Raw genomic sequence first — 10,339 nt, 5'->3', positions numbered from 1 at the left:
ATTCAGGCTCTGAGGAGAGATGTATTCTGCCCAAAGCATTCCAATTGTTAATGCAAAGCTAAGGCTCTCTGGACCAAAATCTCATGCTCCTTTCACAATAACACAAAGTCCGGGTTACACCTAAATACAGGAAGACCTCATTTTATAGTGCTTTGCTTTACAAATTGTTTTGTGGCAATTCTGCATGGAGCATGTCTACTGGCACCAATGATCCAATAGCATTTGCTCACTTTATGTCACTGTATCATATTTTGGTAATTATTTCCAACTTCATTATTATTATTTGTGTTTGGTGATCATTGATTTCTGATGTTACCATTGTAATTGTTTTGGGGCACCATTAACCCACGCTCATATAAAATGAGAACTTAATAAATGTACGTGTTCTGACTGCTCCACTGACGGGCTGGTTCCCATCTCTCTCCCTCTCCTTGGGCCTTGGTATTCTCTGAGACACAACTATATTGAAATTAGGCCACTGAATAACCCTAATGACTTCTAAGTGCTCAAGTAAATGGAAGAGTCCCATGTCTCTTACTTTAAATCAAAAGCTAGAAAAGCTGAAAGCTGAGATAGGTCAAAAGCCAGGCCTTGTGTGCCAAACAGTTAGTCAAGTTGTGAAAGCAAAGGAAAAGTTCTTGAAGCAAATTAAAGGTGCTTCTCCAGTGAACACATGAATGGTAAGAAAGAAAACCAGCTTCATTGCTAATATGTAGAAAGTTTTAGTCTGGATGGAAGATCCAACCAGCCCAACATTTCTTTAAACCAAAGCCTAATCCAAAGTAAGGCCCTTTTTTCAATTCTACAAAGGCTGAGATTTATTAGGAACCTGCAGAAGAAAAGTTTGAAGGTAGCAGAGATTGGTTCATGAGGGTTAAGGGAAAATAGCCGTCTCCATAACATAAAAGCACAAGGTAAAGCAGCAAATACTGATGAAAAAGCTGCAGCAGGTTATCCAGAAGATATACCGAAGTATTTAATGAAGGTGGCTATATTAAACAATAGATGTAAATGATATAACCTCCTACCTCTATTGTAGGTAAAATGCTATCAAATAACATCACATGCTACAGAGAAATCATTCCTGAAAGGAAGAGTCAATTGATGCAGCAAACTTCATTAATGTTTTATTTAATTGCCACAGACACTCCAGTCTTCAGCAACCGCCACTCTGATCAGTCAGCAGCCATACCAACGTTGAGGCAAATCCTCCAACAACAAAAAGATGAAGACTCACTGAAGGCTCAGGTGATGGTTAGCACTTTTTAGCAATTAAGTATTTTAAACGTAAGATATGTACATTGTTTTTCAGACATAATGCTACTGCACACTTAAGACTATAAGATACTGTAAACCTAACTTTTACACGCACTGGGAAGCCAGAAAGGTTGTGTGACTTGCTTTATGCTATACTCACTTTCTTGTGGTGTTCTGGAACAAAACCTGCAATATCTTTGCAATATTTACTGCGACAATTACTGTTAGGTAAATAAAGTCCTTTGGTAGACTCAGCAGAATTTATGAAATTGTAACAGTGTGTATTAAAGACAGTAATATCAGTGTGGAACTTCGGATCTGGAACAGAATTGTGGGCCTGAACTGAATAATCTTTTATCTTTGCTTTCCTACTGAAAGCTGGAATAAGCCTCTTTGTCTGCAAAAGAGACCATTTTGTAGCTTTGCTTTTTGGCCATCCTCTGCTTTCAATCAACAACAGTAGAATACATTACAAAGTTGTTACTGAACCAAAATATTTTTTGTTCCTTTTGAACTCTGTGTGTGTGTGACATTTCCACCTGGATTTCCCAATGGAACTGACAAATTGACATATCCAAACCAAACATTCTCCTTCTCAAATCTGCTTCCCCTTAAAATGACTCTTCCCTTTATTTGTTGCCCTCTGATTTTCCCATTTTTTTGTGTGTGACAGATACCCTAGTTGTCTGTTCAAAAATCATTTCTATTTTTTCTTATTAACAAAAGTTAACTAACGTTGACAAGTGTTATCAATGCGCTCAGCCAAAAAACTATATTGCTGGACTTCTTTGCAGTGAGAGTGGCCATGTGACACAGTCTGACCAATAGAATAGCAGAATTGCTGGGTCAGCTGCCTGGGAAAGCTCTTAAAAAAAATGGCAACTCATACAGGGTAGTGGAGGAAGGGGATGGTGGGATGAATTCAGAGAGTAACACTGATGTATATACACCACTATGTGTAAAATAGCTAGTGGGTAGAGGCCATATAGGACAGGGAGCACACCTTGATGCTCTGTGATAACCTAGAGGGGTGGAACGGGGGTAGGTGGGTGGAAAGGAGGTTGAAGAGGGAGAGAATATATGTATACATATGGCTGATTCACTGTTGTACAGCAGAAAGTAACCACGTGATAAAGCAATTATTCTCCAATAAAAATAAATATTAAAAAAATAAGTAAATAAAAGAGGCCAACTCAGTTGGCATATGTTTTGCCTTTTGCTCTTCTTCTTCCTGCCTATAATAAGAAAATATTAGAGTAGGGTAAGGGCAAATCAACCGTTGTCATAACACAAATTACAAGCAGGACAAAAGCCACATGTGAAGAACGCTTGAGCAGAAAGAAAGGGACAGAGTGTCCTGAGGCCACCAAAGTAGCCCTGGACTGCCCACTACCAGACTTCTTAACATATGAGAAAAATAAATTTGTTTTACCCACTGATTAGTCAGGGTTCTTTTTTAGCTACTAGCAACCAATGTAATTCTGAGTAACACGAATGACTTCAAATTCAGATGACTGCAATAGGTTCTAATTGTTTTTCCCTTCAATCCAGCAAAAATGCTGCCAGACTATACCTTGATGAAACATAATTTTGATCATTATATTTTCAGTTCAAAAACATTTGCTAACTCTTCATTCATTGTTTCAACAAATTTCTTGGGCACTTAAGAAGACCAAATTTAAGTGGTTAACGTAAACAAGACCTCAGTTCCAATTCCGTCTCCTCCTCTTACCAGGAGTGTGACCTCAATTTTTGAACCTAACTAGACACTGTGCTGAGCATTGGCATTTAGTGAACAAGAAAGAAAAGCCCTCTGCTTATATTCTGGTACACAATGCACAATAAGATAATACTTCAGGTAGTAATGGATGTTGTGAAACAAAATAAGGTGATTTCTAATGATGAGAGATGGTTTTCAGTCAATTCTATCAATATAATGGAGGACAGGAGTAGATCATTTCTCAGAACTGTTCAGATTGGTAGTATAGATTTTTAGATACCTCCAACACTTCTCTTGGAGAAGGCAATGGTACCCCACTCCAGTACTCTTGCCTGGAAAATCCCATGGACGGAGGAGCCTGGTAGGCTGCAATCCATGGGGTCGCAAAGAGTCGGACATGACTGAGGGACTTCACTTTCACTTTTCACTTTCATGCACTGGAGAAGGAAATGGCAACCCACTCCAGTGTTCTTGCCTGGAGAATCCCAGGGACGGCAGAGCCTGGTGGGCTGCCGTCTATGGCGTAACACAGAGTCAGACACGACTGAAGCGACTTAGCAGCAGCAGCAACAGCAACACTTATCTACTCTATCATCAAAGACTCTATCCATATGAATGGAAGAACTTCTTGAGTAGACTTCCTCATGATTATGGAGCGCTAGCAGCAGCAGCAGCAGCAGCAGAGAGAAAACAAGGTTCCTTGAACCTATGGGACCATCTTTGCTATTTCATGCTCTTATTCCATTGGTGCTTCTTCAGATATTTGTTATAAATCCACCTATTTTACAGTCCAGTCCCTTGTTCACAGAATGCACTTTTTAAAACATTTTATTATTTATTTGGTTGCACCAGGTCTTCGTTGCTTTGTGCGGGCTTTCTCTAGTTGTGGTGAGCGGCGGCTGCTCTGTGTTGCAGTGCGAGGGCTTCTCACTTTGGTGGCTTCTCTTGTTGGGGTTCGTAGCTTTAAGCACCCAGGCTTCAGCAGTTGTAGCATGCTGGCTCAGTAGTTGTAGCTCACAGGCTCTAGACTGCTGGCTCAGTAGTTGTGGCCCAAGTGCTTAGCTGCTCTTCGTCCTGTGGAATTTTCCTGGACCAGGGTGGACCAGGGATTGAACTTGTGTCCCCGGCACTGGAGGTGGATTCTTATCCACTGCGCCACCAGAGAAGTCCCAAGGATGTACTCAAGAATTCATGACCCACCTAAGGAACTGTAATTAGTTCAGTATGGTTGGGACTGACGAGCCTCAGACTGAAGTCTGAGAAAATCTTAGCCAGCCAAATGGGGACCTCCCACAAAGACTGCCCACTGTAGGAATTCAGGATTGAGCAGAACCAGTCCAACTCTGTACCCTTACCATGCTTGATCACTGACTGCAGAATGGGTGAGTGCTGAGCATGGCTACAAGGTTGCATGTGAAAAGGTATGGAAACTGGAAGCTGTTCACCAGGGCCTCTTCTCCCACCTCTGTGTTTATCTGCTGTACAACGCAGGATGAGAGATCTTAGTTCCCTGACTAGAGATGGAACCCACGGCCCCTGCAGTGGAAGCACAGTCTTAACCATCAGACTGCCAGGCAAGTCCCAGAAAGACATTTAATTTATTTATCAGTACAGACACTGAAAACACCCTGGACAACTTATACAAGTGTTCTGTCTGGGCAGTGGAATGATGGCGATTGTTTTTTCTTTTGTCTTATTTGCAATTTCTACCATGAACAAGTATTTTTATCATTAAAAAAAATGAATTTAAAACAAAACATAATCTGGTCCTATTATCATGTATAGCCCTTAAATAAAAATGTCCAGATGTCCTCTTAAATGAGACAAATCTTTCTACTCATTTTCTGTAATTAAACTTGCTTTTTCTTCAAGTATTGGTATATAAATGTCTCATCTAATTTTTTTAGTTTTTTAGCAAAAGAAAACTATTTTATGTCTTTTAGAAATTGTTAATGTGAAATATTTCAGCCAAATCATGGCTACATTCGTTGGAGCTCACTCTTCCCATCGTTTAGAACATTATTCCAATGGAAAGCATTCAGAGTACCAAGTAACAGATTTACAGACTATTTTTTAAAGCTGAGATTTCTTGTATTTTATCGAGTTAGAGACACCTGTAATCTGAGGCTCTACAGGGAGGAGGTAACAGACATTTAACAGCTATGTGCACAGCTTTTGTCCAGAAATCCCTTCTTCTATTCTATAGCTGGTTTCCCTCCCTGCTGCAAAACCTGCAGGGAGCTCCCAGCCCTTTCCAACCTGCTCTTCACCTCACCCCCTTCAATGCCCTCACAGGCACTCACAGTTCAGGTGCCAAAGCGTTCTATAGGGCTCAGGGTACCATAGTAAATGTTCAGGATAAGCTTAATCCTTTGTAACACTGCTTCAGTGGCAGCACTTCTGAGTTCCTCACAACTCTGGTTTGGAATATAACAACACTTTTAACTGTGGACTTTTTTGGTCACCTTTTAAAGGTGTGTGAAAGTTAACTTAAACCTAAGGGATGAGTTTTAGTTTGGAACATAATCAAAATATGAAATTTTATGGTATTTTACTGGATTCAGCCTCATCTCTTTGTCAGTCATAATTTCCCACACATGCCTAAAAATGAAGAAGTCAAATTTGTAAGATTCATCCTTTTCCATGAGACAAACTGACTTTGTCTTCTGTCTCTCGAATGGAAAGAAAATTCAGCAATTTGCTTTTAACAAAGCAATCAAAGCGTCACAGTATACTGTGTTCTGTTAGGAGAACGGGAAGCATGCCCTGGGGTCTGTGCAGTAGCAACAATGCTTAGCATTGTTCTGAGGTATTTTTGTTTTTTTAACATATATTAATGCATTTAATTTTTACAGTAATCTTTTGAGGAAGTATCATTACTTCCATTTTACAGTTGAAGAAATTCAGGTACAAAGACTGACTTGTCCAAGGTCTCATAAGTTATTAAGTGGTAGAGGTGGGATTTAAGCTCAGGATTTCTGGCTCCTGAGTCAGGGGTCTTAACCATGGTGTTATATATGGCCTCGCTCTTGCTTAGTTGTGCAATGACCATAACTGTGCCCAGAGTGTTTGGTTTTGTACCTAGACATGCGGATGTGACTAGTGATTCCAGCTTGACAGATGGTTGTAGGAGGAGACCGGTGAAGTCGAAGGGTGTTTAAACATTTAATTATGAAATGTTCAAATTAAATCTTGAATGGAAGCCTAAAACGAAAAGATGAAAATGCTTATATTGATAAAGAAATGCAAATAGGACAGTAGACAAAATATCACAGTTTACATATTGATCTGGTGAGAGTTTGAAATTTTGATACGTCCCAGAGTTGCCCAAGGTCTGGGATAAAACATGCTTTCATGTGCTGTTGGAAGGAATCTATTCATAAAACCTTATTTGGAACTTCCCTGGTAGTTCAGTGATTAGGAATCTACCGCCAGTGTAGGGGACATGGGTTCGATCTCTGGTCTGGGAAGATCTCACATGCCGAGGAGCAACCAAGCCCACACACCACGACTCCTGAGCTGGGATGCACAAGAGCTGTGCTCCGCAAGAGAAGCCACTGCGATGAGAAGCCCAGGCATCGCAACCAGAGAGCAGCCCCAACTCACCGAAACTAGAGAGCCTGCACTCAACAACAAAGACTCTGCACTGCCAGAAATAAATGATTTTAAAAAGTATTTGGAGGAAAAGTAAGGCTATACGTATTAAAACAAAAAACGCACGTACAAACAACTATTTTGTGGGAATTTGCTCCATGCCTATGCTGGCAAATATATGTTGAATATAATGATATCTGATATGAGAAAATCATCAAATAAACAGCCTATATATTTGTCAGTAGAGAGGTTATATATAGTATTACATACTTTTCAAAAGAAAGATGTTGCTATAAATATGCTGACATAGAAAAGGTTGGAATTTATATTATTAAGTGAAATGAATAAGGTACAGAACTAGATGGTTTGTGAAAAATTACAAAATTTTCACAGAGATGACAGTGTGCATATGAATTATGACTCTGTGCCTAAGAATCTGTCACTAAAGATGACAGAACAACAATAACAAAACTTTAAAGTGATTAACTTTGCGTAAAGGTTAACTGCAATTCTACATGTGGTTTTTAATCCTTTTCAATTTTTTAAGGCAGATTCTATTACTATTATAAAATTAGTGAAACTACTTGAAAGATGAGGTCATTTCATACCAAATTTCAGGTAAATTAAAAATTGTCATTCTTGATATTTAAGCCTATAAAAATAAAATCTCGCTAATATGCAAAAAAAAAAACCCCAAACACCCCAAATCCCAAAATTGATGAAAATGGAGCCTGAGGTGAAGGACAACGGAGGAAGAGGAGACCCCACCCACTCAGGCTTTCTCAGACATCTCCTTTATGATACTTCAAGGGCTTTGAGCAGCATGGTTTGAAAACTACAGCTGACCCTTGAACAACGCAGGACTTAGGGGCGCCCACTCTGCACGAAGTTGACAACCCACCTATAACCTACAGTCGGCCCTCAGTGTGCATGGTTCCTCTGTATTCTTGACTCAACCAACCTTGGACTGTGCGGTACTGTACTTACTATCGAAAAAAATCTGCGTATAAGGCAAACTGCCCAGTTCAAATGTGTGTTGTTCAAGGGTTATTATCTGGAGTAGATCCATCTATTTTTATGCGATTTACATCAGTATAAAAAGACCATTCCTCTCTCACATGGCTTTTATGGGAGGTTTAACAAGATGCATGTAAGGACACTTTGAAACTGTGAAGCAATATACAATTTCCTTATTTGAGAGCTTTGACTTGAAAAGAAGAGACTCAGGAAGCAATGAAGCTTGAGACAGGTTCTAGTGCCTCTTGGGTAGCCTTGATTATTCTCCGAAAAATTAGGAAGGAGGTGACCTTGGGCAGTGTCATGTGGGTGGCAGCTGGATCAGCGAGGCTAGACAAGTTGTGTCTCAGGGAACAATGTTCTCCTTTGAAATAATCACCAAATTTCAACTAAGAAATGTTTGTTTTTGAGATCTCTTCTCAATACAAAATGAATGAGACAGTCTATCTGGTTCACTGCTGTACACTCAGAGTAGCGCAGCATCCAGGCACGTAGTAGGTTCAATAAAAACCTGCTAAGTAGATTAGGAAGGAAAACTTACCAAGCCAGTGAAAAAGTGAAAAGGAAAACTTACCAAGCCACATGGCTGTCTTACAGTGGAACCTGAACTTGGTCCTCTGAGAGGAAATGTCAGAGAATAAGCTATAGAACCAGGCAGCGACAGGGACACAGACCTTGGTAACTTCAGTTCATAGGCTATGCTAGAGTTTCATTTTGGACTTTAACAACGTGCCGTTTTCCCCCAGACAAGTATCATACAGAACTCACACATCTCGAGCTCCTATAGAAAGTGTCAGCAGTGCCAATTTTCTCACATCCACAGGAGCTATTCTTAGAAGACTGCTTGTCCTAACCAGGATAGTATTTCAGCATTCTGCATCTGAAGGCTCTAGCAGGCAACTGCTCAGTTTCAACCACATCCTCCCTGGTTAGGCATGTAGCTGCCTCTGTCTTCAGAAACATTTATCATCACCTTAACCCCCAATACTGCAGGCACTATCCCGTTTTCTTTATATGACGCCTACAAACCGATGGCAATCTGTATCTATGCTAGTCTTAAGAGATTAAACATTAAATTGAAAACACCTCCCCTCTCTCCACTATAGGTTAATAAGTAAACTATTTCGGTGCAAATGCCAAGTAAATCATGAACGCAACGTCTCCAGATAAGAATGATTAATCCACTAGGTCTACTTCCAGTTCCCGAATCTGAACCATTGATACTCCCTTTGGCACTGCAAAGGCTATTTATCTGTATTTTGGATGTTCTAGGATGCTCCCAGAGTTCCAGTTTTCCTTTACTAAGGTGTAAGACCACATTTCATTGCCCAGAGTACAATGGGAGCATTACAAAAGCATACCCTTCCATTTGGATACTAGACACTGATTCTCTCCATGCTCTCAAGTCATGGGCTGGACATAATCTGAAATGTGTCCTAAGTGGTTTTGCAAAATGATCACTAGCATGACCTCCTGGCCCCTTTACATGTATTTATGGATATCAAATAACTCATGCAACTGTTGACCTTTTAATGACCTTGAGAATTGCTAGTTCTAAGAATAGAAACCTTAACAGCACAGAGATATAAGGGAGGTCCCCCTATATTCCAAATAAACAAGTTTCCTTAGCTTTTTCATCGTCTATCTTTTCTATAGCTTCATTTTGCTAAGCAAACAGCAGCTCTCATCAGTAAGACAATATTCTTTCCTCTTTCTCAGTTATCTGGGGGTCAAATATTAGAACAAAACATCTGATGTGAGGCATAGGTAACTGACTCAGGGGGAAACCTGTTTTAGATATACCAAGTCTATGATTCTGTTTGGCATATACATTTTACAATCTAAAGTATTTATACTCATCCCAGTAGCTAGAAACATTATTTTGTTGCTTAAATTTGGTTTCCATAAGATTAAATCAGTCAAATACTAATGATCCACATCTCTGCCTTAAATAAAAAAAGTGAAAATAAATTTGATGTCTTTGGTAGAATGAACCAAGGTCCTCATAATCGCTGTATTCTGGTATTGACTGAAAAAGTCTAGATTTGAAATCACTCTTTTATATCTCCTAAATTAGGACTGGGAAATCTGTAATATCCTTATTCAACTTCCCTATTTTGCAAAATGAGGAAACTACTGGCTAGAGGAGCAAAATTATAGTTGGAACCCATGTTCTCTGGCTCTCAAAACTACACCAAGACTCAGGCTTGAAACCTCAGAATCTGCAATCCGATTTCTTAGAATTTATCCTAAGGAAAAACTGGAAGATGTAACCAAGGGTATGTGTGCAGTGATGTTTATCTCAGCACTATTTATAATAGCTTCCCCAACACACTGCCCCCCCCAAAACCAGAAATGACTTAACAATCCATCAACAGACAACTAGGTAAATCAATTATGGTTCATTCATATAGTGGAATCTTACACAACCATCAAAAATAGCGCACATCTTACGGGAAAGGAATCCAAAGGGAGGGGATATATGTATACGTATAGCTGATTCATTTTGCTACACAGCAGAAACTAACACAACATTGTAAAGCAACTATATTCCAATTAAAAAAAAAACAAAACTACCAAGATTGGTAGACTGTGCAATAGCACAAAGATAGATCAAAAGATCCAATGGTAGTTTCTAGCATTTCATGTTAATGTGTGAGAATCTGACATATAGCTATGAATCATACTTGACATACTAAAGCAGGCTCTGACTTATTTTATACTGACAAAATGAGGAACTCAGACCTTCCA

This window comes from Budorcas taxicolor, chromosome 3, assembly GCF_023091745.1.
Source record: "Budorcas taxicolor isolate Tak-1 chromosome 3, Takin1.1, whole genome shotgun sequence".
NCBI lineage: Eukaryota > Metazoa > Chordata > Mammalia > Artiodactyla > Bovidae > Budorcas > Budorcas taxicolor.
Note: the sequence above shows the minus strand (reverse complement) of the source record.